At 35.8% G+C, this 26,991-nt stretch overlaps 1 protein-coding gene across 1 annotated transcript in view; it reads right to left on the minus strand.

Annotated features, from left to right (window-relative positions):
- Positions 1-26,991, minus strand: part of CNTN4 (contactin 4) — a 966,700-nt gene that overhangs the window by 657,495 nt on the left and 282,214 nt on the right. The gene's annotated exons all lie outside the window — the stretch shown is intronic.

Raw genomic sequence — 26,991 nt, forward strand, 5'->3', positions numbered from 1 at the left:
TTATTTGATACACTTAAAAAAAAAAAACTGCAATGCAATTATTTTACGATGCTGCATTAGTCTCTGCTGTACATTGAAGTGAATCAGCTATACATCATCCTCTCACCCTTGAGTGTCCCTCCCACCGCCCCCCACCGCACCCCTCTAGGTCACCACAGAGCACCGAGTTGAGCTCCCTGTGCCTTAAAGCAGCTTCCCACTAGCCATCTATTTTATACATGATAGTGCATCTACGGCAATCCCAATCTCCCATTCGTCTCACCATCACCCCCCGTAGAGTCCACAAGTCCATTCTTTACATCTGTGTCTCCATTCCCGCCCTGGAAATAGGTTCATCTGTACCATTTTTCTAGATTCCACATATTTGCATTAATATACTATACTTGTTTTTCTCCTGACTCATTTCACTACATATGACAGACTCTAAGTCCATCCACATCTCTACAAATGACACAGGATAAGAGGAGAAATAGAGAGTCAGTTTTATGGGAACCAAATGGACCTGTGTCTGCTCCAGGTCAGATAAAGACCCCAGGGAAGGAGGTAACATAACAGAGTGCCTAGGAGGCAGCTGGAGCCATTATAACCTGTCTGTCAACCTGCAGTTGAGAAGGGTGGTCATCAAACTGTGAGGCTTCTGAAAAAAGAAGCAAATCTGATACAGGACACCAGACAGACCCTTGGTTCTTTTATAACACAAGTTACACGGACTTTTCAGAATTAACAGTGGTAACTGGAAACTCAAATAAGGAAGCATGAAAGACTTCACCAATGTCAAGAGCATCAGAGAGCAGTCCAACCCACCACGGGCACACGAGATGGCTGGACTAGCTGCCAACTATTACTAAGTATATTTATGCACAAAGGTAATTTCACAAATACCATATAAGGCATGTATTCCTACTATCTTCATTTCAAAGATGCAAACTTTGATGGCAAAGCTAAATGAAGTAAATTTCTCTAGGGTCACGAAGTCAGTACATAGCAGAGTCAGAATATAAAGCAACATCACCTATAAAGTCTGAAACTTAATGATTTTATTCTTTTTGGAGGATACATGTGGTCCATGATATGGAATAACCTTATGAGGGAATCAGATTCTAACTTACACAAAAGCTCTCTTTTGTTATATAAAATAAGTATCTGCTAAATAAGTTTTCAATTTCTCTCTCCATTAAATTCGTTTTGTAAGGACAGGATACTATACATGTAACTTAATGCTTATACAATAGCTGTTGATTGACTAAATAATTCTCACTTCCAAATCACCTTGTATTTGAAATTCACTCAGTAGTTAAGGAAATTACAGTATTATGAACACAACTTATAACTTGGGTTGTTAAGCTTCCAGAGTTGGGAGTGAAGGAGGAGAATGTGGTGAAATCTAGAGGTCTAATGAGACAAGGCCAACATCAATTTTTAAAATATTTAAAAAAGAGGAAAAAATAAGCAAGGCTAACAGCAATAGCAGCAACAAATGAGTGAGGTATCAGAGTTTTAAGAGTTTTATAAATTTATTATGCTATTAACACAGGATAAAAGAAAAAATATGATGGAAAAAGTAAAATGCAAAGGGATTTAGTGTTCGGACCATCGAAGCAAAATGCTGGTTAGATGGAAAAGTATAGTAAGCAAAATGAACCTCCCTTCTTACACTTAATATTGGACTAAAAATAATGTGATGTGTTTAATCCATTTCTTCTCTCTTATGAAATGATCCCTCACATTTCTGTCCTTGAAAATGTTACAACTTTATAAAAGCACCAAACAATTTCCCACATCTGGTTAAGCCCAATGAAACACTGTACTATTACAAAGCTGACCCATAAACTGCAATTCTATAAAATTCATATAGATTACCAGGAGACTTGGGCTATTATGGTTCTCTCATTCAGAGAGTGCAGGTTTGATGTAAGCAAAACATGATGAGGCTTTTACAAGTCAACACCATCAATACCTTTACAAAATACACTTGCTGCTGGAATGGTCATTCACGCTGAGAAGGGAAAAGAGAAGGGCTACACGATAATAGAGTCTCTTAGGATGAATGCATTTAATACTGTGGTGTTGACTAGGTGGCACTCAAGTCAAAAGAGAAGTTAGAATATCTCATCCACCAGATAAAAATAGAAATGTTTTTAAATGAGTCATCAACATAGAAAGTAATTAAACCTACACTTGCATTATATTTACTATATTAGACACAAAGATTTAGATAAAGAGAAAACTGCTTGCTGATTTTGAGATACTGGAAGAGTTTTCCAACAAAATTTACCCAGCATTTATTATCTTCCTCTCTTTATGTGCTTTTCTTTTAATGTATGAAAAAATTACTGCTGTTTTTAAAACAGAATTGTTAGAAAGTAGCATTGATATACATATACTATCAGGGGTAAAATAGATAACTAGTGGGAAGATGCTGTATGGCACAGGAGCCTAGCCTAGGGCTCCGTGAAGACCTTAGGAGTGGGATGGGAGGCAGCAGGGAGGCTCCAGAGGGAGCGAATATATATACATATAATTATGAGTGATCCATGGCGATGTGCACAAGAGACCGCCACATTACAAAGCAATTATGTTTCAATGAAAAATTAAATATTTAAAATAATAAAAAAATTATCAATTTCCAACTGACAATATTCGCAAAATAGGCTTAGACCCTCTCTCTGACTACTATATTACTACATTATATCAATATATTACTAGCAATAGCAATAACAATAAAATGCATCTTCATGCACCTTACTACATCTTAATGCACTTAAAAAAAAAAAGCTGATGTAATTAAAGTCTACATAGCAATGTGAAAGGAATTCATGACATTGAACTATACAGTCAAAAATAGTTACAATGCTTAGTTTTATGTTATGTATATTTTGCCACAATAAAAAAAAAAAAATACAATGGTTGAACTCATATTACTAAGTCTACCTGATCTGAAGTGTTCTTTTGTTGAGTTATTTTTGTCAGGTGTCTGCATTCATGTAATGACTTGGTAAAAATAATTTTTAAAATTTCTTTCTCCATATGCTTACAGAAATCAAATTTTAAAAATATGATTTTCTTAAAATCCTGTGAAGGAGCAGGCAGGATAATTTCTTAAGAAGTAGTTGAAAATGTCACTAATTTCTTCTATAGTTAATGGTTCGCTCAGGTTTTCTTTTAGAATCTACTATGTGTATATAATTTTATTTCTGATTATATAAATAAAGTATAATCACTATAAAAATGAAATAATTATAAATAAATGTTTTAACTATGTGAATTTACAGCTAAAGATAACTGCCCATTAATATTTCAGTGAGAATTATTGCATATATTTTTACACATATATGCACTGTTTGCTGTCATACTCTTTTAAAGCAGTCTTTGTATTTCACTGTCCTTTGAAAATCTTATAAGCTTGTTTCATCTATTTAGAAATATTTCTGTGGGGGATAAGTGCAAGCCCTTATGCTAAGGGATACAGAAAGAAACAAATTATCACCCACAATGTGCTCCCCAGAGATGGTACATCCTCATGTGCTGTGTTGTCCATAGCCACTCAGTCTGATTCTGCAACTCCATGGACTCTAGCCTGCCAGGCTCCTCTGTCCATGGGGATTCTCCAGGCAAGAACACTGGAGTGGGTTGCCATGCCCTCCTCCAGGGGAACTGTTTGACCCAGGAATTGAACCAGGGTCTCCTGCATTGCAGGCAGATTCTTTACCAGTTGAGCTACCAGGGAAGCCCTACACTGGTGGGACGAAATGACTACATAAATAAGAAGCATTTATAGTACCTCAAAGGCATGGACCTTTGGAAGCCACCAGCCATCTTACAATGTTAGAAAAATTTGAAACTCCACAGGTCAGGAAAGTCTTACATCTACCATCTTTCAGTCATATGCGTATGCTATCATCTATCATTCATACGCTGGAGGCACCAGCCCCTTTGTCCACAGTGAGGGGGAGATTTAAGTCTCTGTCATCTTTGCTGCCCAATCAGAACCACCAATACAGATTCTGGATGTCAATGCCAAGACTAGGATAAGCACCGAGTTGTTAGCACCAAAAATGTGACATGTTTGATGAAAAAACCCACAGCTGTAGTCGCCAATAGTAGGTACTCAAAGACATTTAACATATATTATATACTCAAGGCTTTACACAGAAATCTTCATAGAATGAGAAACATTAAAATTTAATTTTCAAAGGTAAATAATTTAGGATGACACACTTTTATGTTCAACAAATTTGATGTTTATCTTTTTTCCACACACCTAAAACAGTCTCCCAATATCAAAAGGCTTAGTGATTCAAAAAGGGAGGTTTGAATTTTCTTTTGTTATTCTTAGAACTAATGTCTGGATTCTCAAAGTATGCAGTTGAGAATGATTCAATCAAGAGCATTGTTGAAGTAATTTAAACTGGAGTGTCTCATTATTTGTAGTCAAGAAGCAATTTCTCTATGGTTGTTATCATTCACTTTGATTCACCTAAAGTAGAGCTACAAGAACCAAACTGAACTCAAATATTTAGCTTTTGCCAATTTTGGCTACAGAAAATAGCTGACAGGTTAATTCACATACTACACTTGTACTATGTGATGGTATATAAGAGCATACGGAATCCTAGATATATTTTTAAATAAAAAGGACCTACCTACTTGGAATAGTAGAAATAATAGCTAACATATGTGAAGTGCTTATTATCTACTCTGAAGGTATAGTCTGCTCAATCATCATAACAGCTTTATGAGGTAAGTTCCAACACCATTGCTTTTACAAATGAATAAAGTAAGATCCAGTGAGTTTAAGTAAATTGCTTCAAGTCACACAATAGCAAGCAGTATATCTATGAGTCGAATTCAGGCAGTTTAATTTAAAGCTTTCTATCTTAACTGCAATTCCGCCTTGTTTTAAGTTACAGGAGTATATACATATGATGCATAAATGTAACAAAACATATTATCAAAATCATCATCAATTATTTAATAACTCAGTTAAACTGTATCAACTATTTCTATATACTATGAGAGAGTCCAATGTTCTCATTAAAACACAAAAGGCCTATGACCCAGTCAGTGGAGTACTGGAGTCTCATTTCTTGGCACTTAAAAAAAGAAAGAAAAAAAATATATATATATATGCACACACACACATAAGTATACATACATACACGTATATACACACATACATACAGAGAAAAAAATGAGTAACGTACCTACAATAAAATGAATAAAATGTATAATAGTAAAAATAAATAAGCAAATAGTAATATGAAAATTTAAAATAAGGGTAAATGCATAAATTAATATGCGAAAGAGAAGACTAAGAACAGAAAGACCTAACGTTGAAACAACGCGTGCACATAATGAAAAGATCATCTGTGTTTTAAGGTATGGAAATGAACACAGATGTTATAAAAGCACTGACTGATTAACTGCATTGAGTATTTGGTAAATGCTCATGCTCTCTCTAAACTTGAATACAGGAAAAACTTCAAGATGTCATCTGTACTTGAACAGATGAACTATTTTGACGTCAAAGTTCAAGTTAAAGGCCAGAGAAACATTACCTCCCCCATCTCAGTTCACTATGAACAGTGTCTTAACACTTACAGTTTATGAACGTAAGCCAAGGTACTCGCCTTTTTCAGAGGTTACAGAGCTTGATTCTCTGTATATGAAGTCCAAGAACACGCAAACCTAGCCTATAGTGACAGAAGTCAGAAGACCAATTGTTTCAAGGTAGGGAGACACTGACTGTAAAGAGGTAAGAGAGAGTTCTTCCGAGGTAATGAAAATATCCTCTGTCTTGATAGGAGTGAGGGCTACAGGTATCTATATTGATCTATACACTTAAAATTTAAGATTCTTACATTAAATGAAGCATATCTAAATTTAAAAGGGGAAAATGTTTCAAAATGCAACAATGGAATCAAAGGCAAAGAGGCATAAAACAATGAAGTTTATATGACATATAAAGAATAAGAAATTCAGTATCTTTTCCTAGGGACTAAATTTTCCATAATAAAAAGGAAGGAGACAGATGGAAAGGAAGGAGACAGGGAAGGAGAATAAAGAAAAAAGGAAAGAGAGTAATAGTCCAGTGAATGAAATTCCAGTTTAAAAAATAAAACTTCCTTTGGAAAAGCCATTCCATAAAACCAAACAGGGCAATCATTTAAGGCCCCAATTTCCAAATTTTTCATGTTAAGGGTTTACCTTCTCCTCAACAAATGTATTTAATTGGAATTCTATTTATCAGATTTTTAACACTTTTACAGTTTCTACTGAATAAATAGCTCAATGCTTCTGAGGAAACAAGTACGTGTCATGCATGCATGCCAGTTTTCAAGATGACTGAGTAAAACCAAGGAAGAGATTCATTGCACTAATATTGTCATTTTAAATGGAAAGTCCAGTTGAAATACAGACATTGCACTATGGTGGGCTGGTGCTCACTCTGAACAAGTGGGATCCCAAAGCACTGCAAAACTAACAAAGGGCTTAAGGAATAGTTCTTACACTTTGCTAATATCACACATGAGTAAAAATAACATTTATCTCATCTTTGCTTGCCCAGGTGACCAGAGTCAGGCTGACTGCGCGCTACTGCTGCGGCTGTGCTCAGGGGCTCAGTCCTGTCAGACTCTCGCGCCCCGATGGTCTGCAGCCCGCCAGGCTCCTCGGTATGGGGCTTTTCCAGGTGAGAATACTGCAGTGGGTTGCCATTTCCTCCTCCAGGGGAACTTCCCAACTCAGGGATCAAAACCGCATCTCCTGCATTGGTAGTCAAATTTTTTAGCGCTGAGACACCAGGGAAGCCAAAATACAAAAGTTAGAGGGAGCTGATTTATCCTTAAGCTTATTCACATTAAAGTTAATCTAGTCTTTCATTTCTGATATCTCAGTAAAGGATTCATATTCTAATGCAGTAACACTAAAAATATACCTGGTCTTGATTTTCACTGTTAATACATTCTTCACAACCCTAGTAACCTAGCCCTGCCTTTCAACAGCGGTTCTATTTTGGCCACCAGCAATGAAACTGACTATATAATATATGAGGTGATGAGACAGAATATAAAAATAGAAGAATAAAAAAGTTATCTTCAAATATCTTTTGAGAGGATAAAAATGGAGGATTACCATTGTACAACTGTCAAGAGAAAGGATTAATTTTTAAATCATTTTCTATTTCCACTGCCTCATGTGGTAAAGTTGGATGAATAAAAGGCCATTGTCTTTATTCATTAATTTCAAGAGATTGTTGGAAGATGGAAATCTTTTGGAATGATTATGCCTTTGTAAAAGTCTTTATCTAAAAACTATGACTCTCAGAGAATACTCTGTTCTCTTCTAACTGTAAATGTTGTCAGAAGGATGAATTAGAGAGAAGGAGTCAACACAGATTTTCAGTGTCTGCCTCACCAAGTTCATTTGAGGATTTTTTGTCTTCTTATACTTGCCAAGATACCATCTTATCAAAAGAACTTGATTGTGATCATTTCTCAGTATATACAAATACCAGATCATTATGCTGTATGCCTGAAACTAATACAACATTACATGTCAATTTTGTGGCTTCTCAGGTGACACAGTGGTAAAGAATCCTCCTGCCAGTACAAGAGACAAGAGATGCAGATTAGATCCCTGGGTTGGGAAGGAAATGGCAACCTACTCCAACACTCTTGCCTGGGAAATTCCATGGACAGAGGAGCCTGCTGGGCTACAGTTTATGGGGCTGCAAAGACTCGGACACAACAGCACATACATGCAATTCGTGTCAATTATACTTCTTTTTTTTGGCTGTGTATCATGACACATGGGATCTTATTTCCTGGAACAGAGAACAAATCCATTCCCCTGCATTACAAGCCAGGGAAGTACCTATACCTATACCTAAATATTTTTAAATATATTTTAAAATAATTTGTTTTAAATTAGATAAATTAAATTAGATAAAGGAGAAGTGTTTAAATGTACATCATTGATTTCTGAATTTTTTCCTAATAAGCCAACATGGGTTAGAGGAATGGCAGTAAATAGAGATAAAAATGACCAAACTATGAAAAGTTAACCTTCCCAAATAATTAAATCTTTATCAATGATCCAGTGGATTCACTTCATGGTGTGATGACAACTACGTACCAACAAAGCCACACTAGTAAGTTGTTTCCTGCAGAAACTATCAGTTCAGATGTAAAAACAGCAAAAAGATAATGTCTCTACAGAAATGTATGAATATATATATATATTTAAAATTAGATTAAAATATTTCAAAAATAAGAAAAACTATAAAATAGTAATTTAAAATACATACTATAAACATAAATATATATAATTCTATTAAATATACAGTTGAACCTTGAACATGGGTGTGAATTACATGCCATTTTTCAATAGAGATACCAAAAACATTTCTGAGATTTTCAATACTCAGAAAAATATTACTGACAAACCATGTAGCCCAGAAATATTGAAAAGATTAAGAAAAAGGTATGGCAGGAAAGCATAGAGCAGATATAGATACACATATACTGTAATATGCATATATGTGCTAATCAACTGTTTATGCTATTGGTAAGGCTTCCAGTCAACAGCAATCTATTAGTAGTTAAGTTTTAAGGGGATCAAAAGTTCTATGATTTTCAACAGCAGCTGGGAGGGTACTGGTGCCCTCTACCCCATGCTGCTCAGGAGTCAACTGTATAAATGTACAATGTATAATATATATGCAGATAATCTACGTGCATGTTTCTTTCAATTAGCGACTAGATATCATCATACATGCTTGACTGTATCTTTGAAACACATATTAAATAGGGCCTAATTATTTTTATAGAAATGAGACAAAAGACATTGAAATTACAATCTGGAAATAAATGACTATACAATTATTATTGATTCTTAGATATTTGACATTATTATATGCAGCCATTAGAGCAATACTGAAAAGAACGTTATAAAAGGTACAAATGTTTCTATTAAATAAAACCTCTAAGATGAGCATGCTTTAATTCCCTAGGATTCATGACATGTTAGAAGATGATGCAAAACGTGTAATTTTGTTCCTCTTAAGTATTGGGTGTATAAACAAAACTATGGTTCATTTTCTTTTAATGATACAGATGTGCAAGATATTCTTATTGACATGCAGACTTAATCTGACTGATTAGCTGAAGAGCAGAAATCTGCCACACAAAATCAACTGTATATGTACAAAAATAAATTGCAAAGCCCTGCAAGTACCTCCAAATCTTAATATTTTAAAAGTTAGGTGACCTTGGATAAGTCATCAGTAGGTATGTCTTCAATTTCACCACCTCTGCAATGACGAGATTGCTCTAAAATAGCCTCTTTTAGAGGGTGTGGAGAAAACACAAGCCTTCTACTCTGTTGGTGGGAATGTAAATTGGTGCAGTCACTATGGAAAACAATTCCTTAGAAAAGTTGAAAATAGAACTATCATAGAATCCAGCAATCTCATTTCTAGACATACAGGTAGAGAAAACTCTAACCCCAAAAGATATAATCACCCCAATGTTAAAAGCAGTGCTATTGACAACAGTCAAGACATGAAAGCAACCTAAATGTTCATCAGCAGAGAAATGGATAAAGATTTGTGCGTGTATGAATATTATTCATCCATAAAAAAATTAAATAATGTCTCTTGCAGCAACATGGATGAACATAGAGATCATCATACTAAGTGAAGCAAGCCATCTACACAAAGACAAATATCATACAACATTCCTTATATGTGGAATATAAAAAAAAGGATACAAATAAACTTATTTACACAACAGAAACAGACTTACAGACAGAGAAAGCAAACTTACATTTACCAAAGGGGAAAGGGCAGGGGGGGATATCTGGAGTATAGGATTAGCAGATGCAGACTACTATATATAAAATAGATAAACAACAAAGTCTTACAGTATAGAACAGGGAACTGTATTCAATATTGTGTAAAAAACTATAATGGAAAAGAACCTGAAAAGTATATATATATATATATATCTACACACATAAACACACACACACATATATATACATATTTAACTGAATTACTTTTCTGTACACCAGAAACTAATACAACATTGTAAATCAACTATAATTCAACTAAAAAGTTTAAAAATAAAATAGCCTCTAGTATACGTTCCACTTCAATTCCATGAAGACTTTGGATATCACACTCTACTCTATGATGAAGTTATATTTACTTACTATTGATAAGCATATTTTTGTCCTACAGAGGAATTATAATACAAATGCTATGTCAATTTTATAATTTATTATTTCTCACTTTCCAAGTGGCCTTCTTAAGGAAGCACTTGGATCTTCTCTTTTCACAATTTATTAAAATGAACCACATATCCAAAAACACACACTGAAGACTCTCTTCATCCACTTTCTCTATTTATTATATATTAATACATAGACCACAACCATACTTCCAAGAGTTGCTCTCACAGTGCCCTTCCATTAGCAAATAGCTGGCCTGACTCCCTAAATGAGAATTATAAACTATACCTCTTACTACTTTTTTTTCCTAAAACACATTTTCCTAATATTTAATTTATAAATCATTTCCCAGATGTATCAGTAATAAATGGTTGTAGGCGGCAGACAGGTCTCCAACAAGAAAGCATCATGCTTGCTGTTTACTTGGAGGCCTCATTAAAAAGGCATCAAGAGAAAGCAAAATAAAACCAACCTTGTGAACCTTTGTAATTGGTCTCAAGGGACACGTAACTGAGGATATCAATAAGGAAATGCCCTAGTCCAAACTCCCTCTTAGGTTGCACAAAAAATACTTATTTGCTGATAAAAAGTTTGTGTAAGACAGCTGCTTATGATCAAAGTGAGAAGAAAGCAAAAAATAAGTGCTCCATGATTTCAGATATTTTCTCCCTAAAGCATATTTTAAGAAAATGAACAAACTAATCCTTTTCTTTAATTGCCATGATGCTCATAAATGAAGTAATTTTGAACAAATATGTCACAGATGTTTATCACATACATATAAGTGCAGGGATATATATATGTGTGTGTGTACATTATATACATAACATATACACATTTTTAAGTGGTATGATCAACACATTAGTCAACAATTTAGATGTTAAAAAATTAGGCACATCCCAAATGTATTACTATGTTAAGGTTAATCCTTTAAATTAACAATTTTTGAACTACTGGGTTTTCCTGAAGCAAGACATTCTTTTGTAAAGATGGGGACAACTTTTCATGACTGCATTTATTATCTTCATATTTCAGTTCAGTTCAGTTCAGTCGCTCAGTCGTGTCTTTGTGACCCCATGGGGTCTTTGCGACCCCATGAATCGCAGCACACCAGGCCTCCCCGTCCATCACCAACTCCCAGAGTTTGCCCAAACTCATGTCCATTGAGTTGGTGATGACATCCAGCCATCTCATCCTCTGTCGTCCCCTTCTCCTCCTGCCCCCAATCCCTCCCAGCATCAGGGTCTTCTCCAATGAGTCAACTCTTCGCATCAGGTGGCCAAAGTATTGGAATTGCAGCTTCAACACTAGTCCTTCCAATGAACACCCAGGACTGATCTCCTTTAGGATAGACTGGTTGGATCTCCTTGTAGTCCAAGGGACTCTCAAGAGTCTTCTCCAACACCACAGTTCAAAAGCATCAATTCATCAGTGCTCAGCTTTCTTCACAGTCCAACTCTCACATCCATACATGACCACTGGAAAAACCATAGCCTTGACTAAATGGACCTTTGTTGGCAAAGTAATGTCTCTGCTTTTTAGTATGCTGTCTAGGTTGGTCATAACTTTCCTTCCAAAGTGTAAGTGTCTTTTAATTTCATGACTGCAATCACCATCTGCAGTGATTTGGAGCCCCAAACATAAAGTCTGACATTGTTTCCACTCTTTCCCAATCTATTATTTCCCATGAAGTGATAGGACTGGATGCCATGATCTTAGTTTTCTGAATGTTGAGCTTTAAGCCAACTTTTTCACTTTCCTCTTGAACTTTCATCAAGAGGCTTTTTAGTTCCTCTTCACTTTCTGCCATTAGGGTGGTGTCATCTGCATATCTGAGGTTACTGATATTTCTCCCGGCAATCTTGATTTCAGCTTGTGCTTCTTCCAGCCCAGCGTTTCTCATGATGTACTCTGCATACAAGTTAAATAAGCAGGGTGACAATATACAGCCTTGACGTACTCCTTTTCCTATTTGGAACCAGTCTGTTTTTCCATGTCCAGTTCTAACTGTTGCTTTCTGACCTGCATACAGGTTTCTCAAGAGGCAGGTCAGGTGGTCTGGAATTCTCATCTCCTTCAGAATTTTCCACAGTTTATTGTGATCCACACAGTCGAAGGCTTTGGTGTAGTCAATAAAGCAGAAATAGATGTATTTCTGGAATCCTCTTGCTTTTTCGATGATCCAGCAGATGTTGGCAATTTGATCTCTGGTTCCTCTGCCTTTTCTAAAACCAGCTTGAATAACCGGAACTTCATGGTTCACATATTGCTAAAGCCTGGATTGGAGAACTTTGAGCATTACTTGACTAGCGTGTGAGATGAGTGCAATTGTGCGGTAGTTTGAGCATTCTTTGGCATTGCCTTCCTTATCAGACCTCAAATTTGATGTTTTGATGGATTTCGAAGATCATTTTCAGCATATCACCTATTTTCACCTTCTCATGACCCAAAGGGTGAGTGTCATCCCATATGAGAGATGAAGTAGGTCCAATAAATGTGGCTAAATAACACATGAAGCTAAGACTACTGAAAAACTGTGTGTGTCTGTGCACACGTGCTCAGATGCTCAGCCGTGTCCAACTCTGCAAAGCCATGGACTGCAGCCCTCCAGGATCATCTGTCAATGGGATTTTTCAGGCAAGAATACTGGTGTGGGTTGCCATTTCCTCCTCTAGGAGATCTTCCCAACCCAGGGACTGAAACCACATCTCCTGTGCATCCTGCATTGGCAGGTGGATTCTTTACCCCTGAGTCATCTGGGAAGCTCCTGAAATACAGATGCACCACCAAAATCCACTAGAGTGTTCTTCATATTCATTTTATTTTATGCCTTTTCTTTGTTTAAAGGAATCCTTCCAAATAGCAAGATAGATTCATGGCAGTTATGTTGCAAAAGTTATCAGATCTTGGTTGATTCATAGATCAAATGTTGTGTAAAATGGATTTGCAAAGAAATAATAAAGAAAATGCCAAAAGTATGTCAAATCCCACCATGATTCTTTAGATATATTTGTATTTCTGGACAACTGATTCATCTCATGTTTTCCTCTTTGCTTCAAACTAAACAAGTTACAAGTAAAAACAACTTCCTTTTTTATGGACCTTCTCTCCAGATTAAACTATGACTGTTCTTGTATAAATCAAACCTATTTACTACTTTTAGCTTCAAACAATAACACAAACTAAACAAATATTTTTAGATGCTTAGCTGTTAGTATCTGTTTATGCAAAACATCTAATGTGATATATTGGAATCCAGAGCACTGGATTCAATTTTTTTCCCTCATTCTCTCTTTTTTTTTAAATTTATTTTTTATTGAAGGATAATTACTTTACAGAATTTTGTTGTTTTCTGTCAAAACTCAACAGGAATCAGCCATAGGTATACACATACCCCCTCCTTATTGAGCCTCCCTCCCATCTCCCTCCCCATCCCACCCCTCTAGGTTGATACAGAGTCCCTGTTTGAGTTCCCTGAGCCACACAGCAAATTACTGCTGGCTATCTATCTTACACATGGTAATGTAAGTTTCCATGTTACTCTTTCCACACATCTCACCCTCTCCTCCCCTCTCCCCGTGTCCATAAGTCTATTCTCTATGTCTTGTTTCTCTTGTCTCATTCTTGGTTTACCTCCTGGCATGAGTATTCACAGCTTTATTTGGCCATTCATAAGTAAATTATGGACACAAAGTGTCACCAGTAATAATCTGGGTAGGAGTATGAACATTTATATTAAATACTGTCATAAACAGTATATATAAATTTCTCTTATAAAATAGTAAATGTTTAAAACAATGAATATGCAAAATAAAACAAAAAATAAAATTTATCTGTTATTCCACTATCCAGAAATCACCAGGGAGCTTTTTTTTTTTTACAATCCCTACCATTTTTAATTCAATTGTTCACCTGTTATTGGATGTTTAGGTAACTCTTTTGCTATAATTAATGACACTGTGGTGAACATTTTCACACATAATTTCTTGGCAGAATCTTTAGTTCTTTAAGTTGTTAAATAAGATTGACAGATATTTGTCCCTCTGCTTTTCTATTAGCACATTAAGAAAATATTTACCTGGCCATTCAGCTTATACATGTATAGAAAATAGCATTTGGAGAAATAGGTGCTGAGCTGAGATTCAAGTAAAAAGCTTCAGTGAATAGAAACAACAGGCAAAAGGACAAATATTATATGATTCTACTTATAAAAAATATTTGGATTGGGTAATTCATAGAGACAGAAAACAGACCAGAGGTTACCAGGAGGTGAGGATGAGAAGGAATAAAAAGTTGTTGCTTACTGGTTTTAGGGATTTCCTTGGGAGGTAAGGAAGAAATTTGAAAATAAATACTGGAGACTGCTATATAACACTAGGAATGTAATTGATGCTAGAAGAATGGTTAAGATGACAAATTTTATGTTGAATATATTTTACCACATTTTCTAGTTTCACTGAAGTAGATATATAACAATTAAAATCTATCCAACTCACTGAAAGGTTAAATATAATTTGATATATACTATGTCAAAGTCTCTGATGAGTGACTGTATCTTATTTAATGCCCACAATAAGTCTAGCATTACTAACAACAGGGAAACCAAGTCTTAATGAACTTAGGTAGTTGTGCACAGTCTCACCAGAATCAGACTTATACCACACTTATATGACTTCAAAGCCATTGCTTTTAATTATTATGCTGTCTAAATTATCTCTCTCATGCTTCATCTGTGACAGCCTCTGAATTGTTAAGCCTATTTTGTTGTTGTTACTGTTCAGTCACTAAGTCCATGGACTCCAGCACTCCAGGATCCTCTGTCCTCCACTATCCCCCAGGGTTTGCTCAAATTCACGTTGAGTTGGTGATGTTACCTAAACATCCTATTCTCCGCCACTCCCTCCTTTTGCCTTCCATTTTTCCGAGCATCAGGGTCTTTTCCAATGAGTTGGCTCTTGGCATCAGGGGCTTCTCAGGTGGTGCAGTGGTAAAGAATCTGTTTGTCAATAAAAGGGACGCAGTTTCGATCTCTGGGTAGGGAAGATTCCTTGGAGCAGGAAATAGCAATGTGCTCCAGTGTTTTTTGCCTGGAAGATTCCATGGACAGAGAAGCCTGGCAGGCTACAGTCCAAGTGGTTGCAAAGAGTGAGATATGACTGAGCATTCACATGTGTGTTTAGGACACACACATCTTTAAAGCCACAATAATCCTTAGTAAGTCTATTTCACAGAAAAGTAAAAAAAAGTAAAAGTAAAAAAGTAAAAGTAAAAAAGTAAAAAGTAAAAAAAGTAAAAAAAAGAAAAGTAAAGTGAAGCTCAATGAGGTTACATGAGTTAATTCAACATTACAAAGCTAGTCTATGGAAGAACTAGACTTAAAAAAATATTTTAGACCGCAAAATGACCAAAACAGAACAGAGAATTCCCATATACTCTTCATCCATCCTCCACACTGTTTACCTACATAAACATAGTGCCATGATCAAAACAAGAAACAAACTACAAACTTTACTCAGATTTTACTAGCATTGTCACTAATGTGTTCTTCTTTTTCCATGATCTAATGATGCAGCAAATAATACTGTCAAAATGTTTTGTACAGTGTCCCTCAATTTAGGTTTGTCTGATATTTTCTCATGATTAGACGGTAGTTATGTATTTTTCACAAGAACTTTGAAGAAAAATAAAAAAGTTTTCTTTTGCTCAAACTTTTATCCACTGGTTTTAGCATCCAACAGAGGTTCTTGCCTAAAACAGTTATTACCGAGGTTTTCTAATGATGATGTTCTATCTTTTTTGTTCCATATTCTTTATTCCTTCTATATTTACTAACTGAAATTCTTCCATAAGGAGAAACTGTGTCTTCTCTGCTATCAGCTCTCACCCTCCTCCTTTCTCTGTATTTCAGTATGGGGTTATAATTATTTATTTTATCCTATGGGTTAAAACTCAATGTTAGAGTTATTTATTGGGTTGTTCTAATTCTCCAGCTTTGGTAAATGGGAGCCCTTTCAGGTTAACACCTGTGTCTTTTGATATGACCCCATCCTTATAGAGGACTCTCTTGCTTTTGGTGCTAAAGATGCTCCAAGCTCATCTCATACTCTCTCTTATACTCTCCAGCCCTGCAATCAGCCACTTCTTCAAGGAGCCTGTAGACAATGGGATTTAAATACCAAGATCTTGGCTCTATGTGTGCTCATAGCTACTAGAGTGTTACTGCTTCCAAACTCTCTCAGTAAACAAAGCTTGAAAACATATGTATTGTACTGACAAAGAGTCAGGCACTTAATCCAGGAGTTTTCACTCTCCTTAATAATCTCCCCTGTCTTGAAATTAGTTTTTAATTTGGTAGGATTCACATTTCAGAAAGGGATAAGGAAATAATACTCTCAACTATATGAATAATAAATAATTAAAACAGAAGGAATACAATAAAGGCTTGGTTCTCTTTATTAAGTTAAGGACTAGTAGATACTCTTTACTGAGAGGAATTCTAATATACTGTAAACTACAGGTGTCCTGCATCTGAGAAAATCTATGAAGTTCGGTGTTTGTGTTTCCTTATCTATGAAATGAGGATGATTATCTCTATCCCCTACAGATGTTACAAAAATACATTCTATTACAAGAAATGTGAAGGTACTTTTTATACTCAAAAGCACATAATTTGTGGACATATTGTTGTTCAATATAAAAATGTTTAATACAAAAGATTACTAGGATATGACAGGTAGAAATCTATATATGTTCAGCCAAGATTTCCATTTCTTAGTCATTCCATCAAAGATGAATCCAGGTACTGCTTTGAAGGTACTTTGCTAATGGAATCATGGTTACCTAACAAATGACTTTAACATAGGGAGGTCATCCTAGGTCCAATGTAATAATATTAGCTCCTTAGAGCAGAAGGAGGAGACAGAAAAGTTTATCTGATGTGCCTGAATAAGAAAGTGAGGGCTGAGAAATGAGGATGAAGGGGAGGGTCAAGAAAGGTGTGAGAAGAACTTGACCCACCATCCCTGGCTTTGAACATGGCTGTGAATCAGGGTACGTATCAACAGGTGGATTCTAGGAGCTCAGAAAGACTCTAGGACAAATAGACAGCAAAGAAACAGGGAGCAAGTTTATAATCACATGGAATTGAATCCTGCCAACAGCTTGAATGATCCTGGAAAAACATTTTCCCCTACAGTTCAAGAGAAACAAAAACAAAATTAAAAAAAAAAAAGAAATGTTGATCCCTTGCTTTCAACCTTGCAAGACCCTTAGCAGAGATTCATGCTGTGCCGATACTTCTGACACAGAAAAACTGTGAGCTAATGAATGGGTATTATTTTAAGTCACTGAATGTGTGATAATTGTTAGCACAACAATAGAAATAAACATATCATGTTTCAGGAGGAAAAAAAATAATTTAGAGCAATAAAATGATTCTTTTCAATCTATATCAATCTATAGACCCTCAAACATAATGACTACTGTTGACTGATAACGGGAATAAGAAAGATCTGATTTAAGGAAACTGAGAAAGCATTATAAGGACAATCTATACTTACAGGGTCCACTGTACAATTCAATCAGTCTCTATTTGAGATCCATATGAGTCACAAACCTACCTTCATCAATTTTCTAAAGAGTAACATGATAATGAGAGCAGAAAGAATTCAAGATTTGGACTGGAAATCAAATATAATCCAGGCCACGTCTAACTCAATCATTAGTTAAGGAACTTCTGACATTTCATCACCTCTTAAACTGAATTTTCTCATCTTTAATGTGGGTATATATTGTGCTATATTGGCTCAAGATCAGGTCAGATGCTCAGTCATGTCCGACTCTTTGCGACCCCATGGACTGCAGCACGTCAGGCTTCCCTGTCCATCACCAACTCCCGGAACCTATTCAAACTCATGTCCACTGAGTCAGTGATGCCATCCAACCATCTCATCCTCTGTCGTCCCCTTCTCCTTTTGCCTTCAATCTTTCCCAGCATCAGTGTCTTTTCCAATGAGTCAGTTCTTCACATCAGGTGGCCAAAGTATTGGAGTTTCAGCTTCAGCATCAGTTAACATTGGCTTAGGTTAGATAACATAAATTAAAATTCTCTGAAAATTGAAAATACATAAATTCTCATTGGGTTGGGTACACTATTTGCTGATTCTCAGAAACTGACTAAAATAATTGTTAGTGGTCAGATTAGTCCAGACTGTTAATTTACTAAGATTGATTCACAATTACTTACTATAATGCTTCTCTTTGAATATTCTTTTACTTTGAGATTAGAAGTTTAATATGTTAGGATGTGGTTTATTGTTAATAGTTAATAAAGAATAGGAATGGAGGAATGAATAGCAGGATGCAAAATGACATTATGGTAATTCTAAAGTTTGCAATCAACAGAAAGAATGCTAAGGAAGTTTTTAAATTGCCCATGTTCCTTGTTATGGGTTTCAATTGTGCCCCATCCCCCAATTCTTAGGTTCAACTATCTCCCAGTGCTTCAAGATACAACCTATATGGAAAGATGGGCATTGCAAATATAATTAGTTAAGATGAGTTCATAATCAGCTGGACCCCTAATCCTTTATGGGTAATATCTTTTTAAAAGAAAACTTTGGACACAGACAGCTACATAAACAGAACCCCAAGTGAAGATTAAAGTTAAAATTAGGGTGAAGCCTCTATATGTCAAGGAACAGTGAAGACTGGTAGCAAACTACCAGCAATTAGAGAAAAGCCTGGAGGGCTTCTCCCTCATAGCACTCAGAGGGAACCAACCTGCAAACCTTGGTCTCTGACTTCTAACCATCAGGTATGAGAAACAAATATTACTGCTGTTGAAGCTACCCAGTTCATAGTATTTCATTATGAAAGCCTGAGTAATCGAATGCACTCCTCTATTCAAGAGAAAATACAAAAGGAATTGCTGCAACTATAATGATCCAACAAAGGGTATGAGTCACTTAAAAAAAAAAAAAAACAAAAAAACCCTTTCAAATAGCTTAAGTCCATTTAATTCTTTTTAAAAAGCAAATCTTGAACCATAAAGCAGATGGAAACCATTATTATACTTTACAAGAAACCAGTGGATGTAATGCAAGATAGTTTGAGAAGCTTGCTTAAAATCAGAGATGATGGAGGAAACGCTTGCATCTGAAACTTTCAAGCTTGAATCCAGAGCTCCTTTTTCTATGCCATTTAGTTAATTTTCACTTGGCTCAATTGCTCATACCTACTCCTAAATTCAAATGGAAGAAACTCTCAGACAAAAATGGTCAAGAAGCTCAGCATTTTGACTGTATGTTTAGGACACAATAAAATCCCATTAAACTTGGATGCAAGAGGAGTGGGAGGCAGAAGGCTGCAGGAAGGTTCTAGCTGCCCTGGTGAGGCCACCTCCACAAGTCCATTGTCTTGATCAGTCTGTCAGCGCAAAAATGCTTGAGCTGTTGGAGAGGAGTTCAGCAGAGCTTATGTCACAGACCTCATCTTTGTTCGATTCTGTTTTATTAGATTACCATCCAGCAGCTGTTCTTTGTCCCAAGAGGAACTCTAAGGTATTTTAAATTCCCAGCCAAGCTCCTCTGAGAAATACTCAAAATCCAGGTACCCTTTTGCCAGTGAACAAAATTGCTTCTGTAGGATTAAACTATTCAATTTTTGAGCTCTTAGTTAAAGTTCACCTGGCAATTCAGTGTGGTGAACAAACAGCCACCCTTGTGTGGTGCAAGCTTGAACCTCTGCAAAGTGTGCAGCCTTGCTGAAGAGCAAACTATTACCAGCTACAGAAACAATGGATTTGGGATCTCTGAAGAAAACATCAAATAGGTGTACTGTTCCTTTTGAATAAGAATGAAATAATTCTTTTTCTTGTTTGCTTTCCTTCCCTTGAATTACACGAATTATCTCTATCCCTCATCCCATTTGAGAAACCAAACTAAAAAATATATCAGAAAGCTACTATTTTACAGGAAAAAAAAGATCTAAGTTGTGAAATAATTTACAAATGAAAGCATACTGAAGTGCAAACTATCTTATATCATCTTAACTTATGGATTGATATCCCAAAATAGCCACAGTGTTACAGTATCCACAAATATCTGAGAGATGTCTGAATGTCACCAGGGAACAGTGTATTGATCTGACTCAGAGGAAATAAGGTGCACTAAAGCGGATATTATACAGTAAGTCAGGAGACCCAATTTCTTTATCTGGCTCCGTAACTCCACTACTAACGGGCTCTACGACCTTGAGAGGCCTTTTGGGATCTAAGCTCCCGTTTGAGTAATGAGCGGTATGATCTCCGAGGTCCTAATCTAAAATTATGAGATCCAAATAACGTAACTAACTCCCCCAAACCTATTAAAAAGTAACTCTTGATTGTGATTTTAGCCTATTTGGAGAATAACTCTAAATACAGGGCAATCAACATGGGAATAGCAAGATCATCTTTATCTCACTATTTGGTATATATTCTAAAGCGGGAAAGAGTAGCACAACTTACAATGAAATGATTATTTAGCATGTACTATGGAGCCTGTAGGCTACAGTCCATGTGGTCGCAAAAAGCCAGGCACGACTGAGAGGCTAAGCACACACACATACATGTTCTATACTAGTTTCTCTACACATTAACCTCTATATTTTAAGAATCCCATAAGTGAACTATAAGCTTGCTCCCCCAAGGGGATAATTTTAAATCAGGGAAGGAAAAAGGAAAGGTGGTATATCTATTCAGTCAGAACTTGAGAACTGGAGCATCAAGTAGTGTTTCTCCTATTATGAAGAGCATAATCCAAACTAATGCAAAGTAGTTGTTGGAAAACCTGGAATAAAAGTCATCAGAAAGTTATTTTCTTTGCTTATGCGCAAAAAATGTCACCAAATATTTTATTTTAAGAAAGATAATAGGTGTGGTTTTTTTGTACCATCATTTAGATATTCACATAAAAATATTATTTTACTGATATTTTCAGTTCAATTCAGTTCAGTCACTCAGTCGTGTCCAACTTTTGCGACCCCATGGATCGCAGCACGCCAGGCCTCCCTGCCCATCACCAACTGTCCATTACTCATATCCATCTCCAAACTTATATCCAAACTCATATCCATCGAGCCGGTGATACCATCCAGCCATCTCATCCTCTGTTGTCCCCTTCTCCTCCTGCCCCCAATCACTCCCAGCATCAGGGTCTTTTTCAAGGAGTCAGCTCTTCCCATGAGGTGGCCAAAGTACTGGAGTTTCAGCTTCAGCATCAGTCCTTCCAATGAACACCCAGGACTGATCTCCTTTAGGATGGACTGGTTGGATCTCCTTGCAGTCCAAGGGAATCTCAAGAGTCTTCTCCAACACCACAGTTCAAAAGCATCAATTTTTCAGCGAAATATCTATTTGTTAATAAATCTACATTTTATATCTCATTGATTTACTGAATTAGTGTTTAGAAGCTGAACTCTATTACTTACTTCTCAACTTATCCACAGAAACACAGTGTTTGTGGTAGAGGAAAGGCTGATGTAAACACATGATTCCAAAACTTTGGAATAAAATTTCAGGGGAAAAAAAGATACTATGGGGGAAAAGCAGAGAAAATTTAAAAATAATACAGGGAGAGGTTTCTGGTTTTATTACAGTATAAATGTTTAAAATTAGAAAAGTATTAGTTCATGGTGGTGTTTATCAGGAAAGTTCTATGAAGAAAATAGGTCTTAAAGGAGAAAAGGTTCCACTTTACCGAAGGCAGAAAACCTGGAAATCATAACAGGATTGATTTTCAACCTATAGAAGTCACTTATATAAATAAAGTAACCCCATAATTAGTCTCAGTTTGTCTACCACATTAAATTATATTACTGATGTACACAGTTACATTTCTCCTTGATATATTTCATAACTAATAAAATCACTCACATATATTGATTCTATTTGAAGAAAAATGGGGAGGTTAGTCTTTATAAGATTCAAGATTCCAACCACAGCATGATTATGTGGTGAGTTGGTAATGACAGAAACCATTTGATTTTTTACTCTCATTAAAAATATATTTAGATTTAAATAAGATTCATGGCTACTCTACTCAGAATCCATATACCAGATCAAACCCATCACTACCCAAAACTAGAATTAATTGTAGAGATTCTTTTTTTTTTTGAAAAGCAAAAGCCTGATATAACATTCACTTGATATAACAGGTGAATGTAGTAATAGATTTACTGAACATTCAACATAAGCAAGACAAAAACTAAGTATTTTACATGCATTCTCTCATTGGATTCTCTCAATCAACTAATGAGTGAGATTAATTTTATTATCTTCATTTACCATAGGGAAAACAGAGCCTCAGAGAGATCGTACAGTATGCAAAGGCTGGAAAGCAGCATCACTCGTTTTCAAAAACAACTCTAGTCTATTCCTGTCTGAATCAAAGCTGGATCCTAAGACATCATGAAAAAAGTCCACTATATGAACACAATCTTGAAACTGTGGTCACAGAAGTGACCATGGCTCAAACCTTACCTGAGTATATAAAAGATTAAAAGAAGACACCAGACAGAGTGTAGCAAGTGAGTTACAAGCTTTAATACTTATCCTGGCTTAACATGGTCAGCAATGAGAAATATCAGGACTAACCCAGGGTAAAAGCAATTCAAAACAGAAAGAGATCACAGATATGGAGCAAAAAGAGAAGGGCCCCCCATCAAAGTTTTACCTTTCTTTCCACCTTCAATGGCTTTCTTAGCATAACACCTGCCCAAGCCTGAGGATGCTCTTGGCTTATTATTATTATTTTTTTTTTTTCCCAAATGCTTCCTAACTCCTAAGTTCTTATGGATTTTTAACTTAGCATCTTTCACTGGGCATTTTTACAATTTAACATTAAGCTAACAAACCAACCTCTGAAACAGCCTGAATCTTATATTCTATGGTTTCATTAAAACTCAAATACACAATCCAAATCTCTGGGCAATGAAAAGTAGGGAACCAAATTGGATTAGCAAGATGGAATGGAGAATGAACCTATCATTAGTGATCAAATTTCATTTCCAAGAGTTTCAGGGAACTCTAAATATGCTGTCCAACAGTGATGAGCCAGAAACTGGATCTTGGAAATGCTTTGGTTATAAAAAGACTTATTTTAATATTGAACCAAAGCAGTCTACTCAGTAGAATCATGCTAAACTGCCAGTAGTAGACCTAAATCTAATCATTTTTCCCCTAATATATATTTAATGGGGCAACATCTCATACAGAAAATACAGTCAGGAAAATATTACCTAAAAAAAATGTTACCTGTTGGCTAGTAGTGGAAATGGGTCTAAACTGTGTACAATATTAGTAGTACCGTATTATCAATGAAACGATTTCATGTAATTGTCATTCTGACGCATATTTGCCCCTAACTTTGCATCCACAAAACAGTTTATTTAAAAGAAAAAATGATTATTTCACCTGAAAGGAGAAATGTCATTTTTTGTTCTTATCTTAATGCGTCCTACAATTATGTGGCATTTCCTTCATTCAGAAAACTCTGTGGAAATGTATGCTATTGTTCAAGGATACTTAAAATTACAGGCATTTGCATAATTTTTGATGAACTGTTATTTATCTTTGAAGTACTACATGTCACAGCCTGGCCTCTCTGGCCTAACCAGGAAAAATCATCGCTATTTTTAATACTTTTAACGTCATATAGGTCCACAGAAAATGTTAACTTGTCATTATGTTAAAAACTGACTATAGAAAAGTAACAGTGCAATCAAGGTGCTTTTATCTCATAGGTCATCTTCACATTTAGCTGTTTTTATAGAATTAGTTTACTCTCTATTTTCCTGTGCCAACTTTAACCTCATAAAATTATTTTTAAAAACTGTAATCTGTTTTAATGTAAGTCAAACAGGACTAGCATCACTGCAGTGTACTCAAAATATTAAAGCTACTAAATTTCCTATTAATAGTATGAAAGTTTGCACAGATTTAATTCAATTATTTCTAAAACAGTATCTTAGACTGGTTAAGCTACAGAAACAAAACACATTTATTTTAGGGTAGCTGGCCATAACATGTACTTCTACCTTATTAAAATATTAATAAAGCCACCAACTTATAATCATTGGCTAGGTCAGAGCACTGGTATAATTTCCTTCTTTAAATTTTGGTGTTGAACAGTTGTGGCATTTGTAATATCAGGTAAGAATGCTGTCATCTGATTCTGACAGAATCAGTTGTATATATACTTGGAAAGCACAGTTCTGAAATATTCAGAAATTGCTGATAAAAAGACAACTCTGCACATGAGACTAATCTTATGTTTGCAAAAAAAGAACAGACTTAAGCTCATATATTTTTCTTCAGGAGGTTTTTAAAAATAAAACAACATTACATATTAAAGAGATAACCAAAGAAGTCTGGGAAGCTTCATCAAGTATTAAAGCTAAGTATCCCAGAAAAAAACAAAAAGGATCACGCATTCTTAGTTCTTGCTTCTTTGAAGAGCTATAATTCGTATATGAAAAACAACGTACTTACTAGATCAGATGTCTGCTTTCAACAAATACTGAACTTATCTTTAGCACAACTTCAATCCTTGGTGCATTATTTATTTCCTCCTTAGCAGCAGCAGAGATGCAAGATGTTCCAAAGCTTTGCTTTCAGACAGTTTTCTTCAACCACAGTCTTTTACATGTCCTGTTATTTGCTTCAGCATCTATGAAACAACTCCATACTTCATGATAATCAAAACCCTTGAAGCAATCCACATCTGCTTCCTTACACTGAATTTCAAATCTATTTGCAAAGAAAAAAAATCCTCTTCCTTGCTTCCTTGTATTTTATTTCAGAAAGTTTCGTGGATTGAATATTCCAACTCCCTTTAACATACCACAGAGCACTAAATGGAAAGAATTACATTACTGCAGCTCCTTAGATTATAACTGATAAGGTGAGCCTTTTACATTTATATTAGGTTCTGAGGAGCTGATGCCATACCGGTTTAATAATTAATAATTCATGGAGCCAAATTACAGCCTTAGAAGGAAACAGCCTCTTTGACTAGTTCTTTCATAATCCTCTGATTTATGTATGACAGCAGAGAAGAGTTCTAGGAGAGGTTAATAATAAAAAAAAAAAAAAAAAAATCCCAGACATAACACTTGAGTTTTTAAAATTACTCCTGCCTTTGCACAAGCTGAGTTTGTTGTAGCATCATGGGAGTTCTACCTCTCTGAGCACAGCCAATTAATTCAAAGGGAAAACAGTATCATTTTAAATGAGCATGTGTCTAGTGAGAATGTCCAGGGGAAAGTAAGGGACGCAGGGGGTTGAGGGGGCAAGTAGTAAATTAAATTTGAGAGACATTTTGGACCAAAAAGGAGAGGATTTCACTCGTTATTCCTAAAAAGTAACCTTCAGTAGGATTTCTGAGAAGACACTTCAGGTTCAAATGTACCCTCTTTCTCATTATCCCTCAGACCCGAAAACTGACCTTGGACTGGGTTACCCATAATCTGTGAAAGTGAAAGGCACTCAGTTGTGTCTGACTGTGACCCAATGGACTATACATATAGTCCATGGAATTTTTCAGGCCAGATGACTGAACTGGGCAGCCTTTCCCAACCCAGGGATTGAACCCAGGTCTCCCACATTATAAGCACATTCTTTACCAGCTGATCCACCAGGGAAGCCCAAGACTACTGGGATGGGTAGACTGTCCCTTCTCCAGTGGATCTTCCTGATCCAGGACTCAACCTGGGGTCCCCTGCATTGCAGGTGGATTCTCTACCAATTGAGCTATCAGGGAAGCCCATAATCTGTATGGCTTAATAATTTGAAAGAATATATAAAGAGAGGTATAATTTACATATATTAAACTATATCGATTGGAAGTGTACAGTTCAATCCACAGTCCTATGAAGATACAGAATATTTTCATCACTTCAGAAGCTCCTTTATATTTTCTCCAGTCAATATCCTGCCCCCAAAGGAACTGACTTTTTTCACGAGAGATGTTTCCTATTCAAATGTTCTACATAAATGGAAATGTACACTATATATTAATATTTTATCTGGAATCTTTCACTCATCATATTTTCAGATGCATTCATGTTACTACTTGTTATTGCTCTGTCGTACTCCACTCTCTGAATACACTACTTCTTCTTCTAATTGACAGACACCTAGACTGTCCTCAGTTTATTTTTATGATTATGAATAAAGCCGCTATGAACATTCTAATATTAGGCTCTTTGTAGGCATGTTTTCATTTATCTTGAATACATTTCTTTCCATATAAATGTAATTGTTAGGTCATAGAGCATATTCTTTTAAACTTTCTATGAAACTGCTCAAAATACCCAAGATAAAAGGCTCATGTCACATTCTCATCTAGAATGTAGCAAAGTGTTAGTTGTTCCTCACCCTCACTGATATTTGTGGCTGTCAATTTCCTTCATTCTAGCCATTTAATTGAGTATTTGGTGGCCACATGGTCTCATTTTTCTGACAATTTATGATGTTGAGCACTTTTTTTCATGTGCTTACTGGCAATAGGTTCAGTCTTCACTAATTGTTAACAAACTGGGCTTCCAGTTAGTGATAGATCAACAACAGATTTTCCACATAGGCCTAAGTCTCAATTGTCTCTGAAAAGTGCATCTAATGAAATGCATCTTTTCATTTATCTAGAACTAGTCCCTGACCCTGTGAGAAGATACTATTCCTGTTAACATGGAAACCCTAAACTCTACATACTCATTATA

The sequence above is a fragment of the Muntiacus reevesi genome, chromosome 4 (genome assembly GCF_963930625.1).
Source record: "Muntiacus reevesi chromosome 4, mMunRee1.1, whole genome shotgun sequence".
Taxonomy (NCBI): Eukaryota; Metazoa; Chordata; class Mammalia; order Artiodactyla; family Cervidae; genus Muntiacus; species Muntiacus reevesi.